Below are 1,171 nucleotides of genomic sequence, written 5' to 3'. Positions count from 1 at the left end.
ACTACCACGGCAGTGTAGTAGGATTTGAAATCAGGGAGTGAGGGGCCTCCTACCTTTTTTCTATTTTTAAGGAGTGCTTTGCTTATTTGGGGCTTCTTTCCATTCCAAATGAAGCTGGAGATTGCCTTTTCCATCTCATTGAAGAATGGAATTGGTATTTGTATTGGGATTTCATTGAACGTGTAAATTACCTTTGGTAGTATTACCATTTTCACAATTTTGAGCCTACCTATCCATGAGCAAGGGATATTCTTCCACTTCTCCAGGTCCCTTTTTGTTTCTTGTAGTAATGTTTTGTCATTTTCTTTGAATAGATTCTTTGTGCTTCTAGTCATATTTACTCCCAAATATTTTCTCTTTAAAATGATTATCTGTTGTGAACGGTATTGTTTTTCTTAGATCCGGCTCTGTATTCTCTGTCACTGTAGAGAAATCCAACCGATTTTTGTATGTTGATCTTGTATCCTGCTACTTTGCTGAATTAATCAACTATGTCCAATAGTTTTCTAGCTGAGTCTTTAGGGTTTTCTAAGTATACTATCATGTCATGAGCAAAGAGGGATAATTTTACCTCCTCTTTGCCAATTTGTATACCTCTTATTTCTCACTCTTGTCTTATTACTATCGCTAAGATTTCAAATACAATATTGAATAAAAGAGGAGATAATGGGCATCCTTGCCTAGTTCCTGTTCTTAAAGGGAATGCCTTTAACCTCTCTCCGAGTTTTCGTAAATACTTTTTTACTATATTAAAGAAATTCCCCTCTAGTCCCATTTTGTTGAGTGTATTAATCAAGAAAGGGTGTTGGATTTTTGTCACAGGCCTTTTCTGCATCAATTAATAGGATCATGTGGTTCTTGTTCTTTGCTTTGTTAATATGATGAATCACATTAATTGTTTTTCTCATGTTAAACCATCCTTGCATGCCTGCTATGAATCCCACTTGTTCATGATGGATTATTTCTTTGATGCATTGTTGCATTCTATTGGCCAATATTTTATTCAGGATTTTTGCATCTATGTTCATATTGTTCCTATCCCAAAGAAAGGTGACCCAACAGAATGTGGAAACTACAGAACAATCTAACTGATTTCACATGCAAGCAAGATTTTACTGAAGATTATCCAAAAATGACTGGAACAGCACATCAACATCATGCTTGGGAGGGT

The sequence above is a fragment of the Elephantulus edwardii genome, unplaced genomic scaffold (genome assembly GCF_000299155.1).
Source record: "Elephantulus edwardii isolate Elephantulus edwardi_28Jun2011 unplaced genomic scaffold, EleEdw1.0 scaffold00423, whole genome shotgun sequence".
NCBI classification, from domain to species: domain Eukaryota; kingdom Metazoa; phylum Chordata; class Mammalia; order Macroscelidea; family Macroscelididae; genus Elephantulus; species Elephantulus edwardii.
This window is presented reverse-complemented; position numbering follows the sequence as displayed.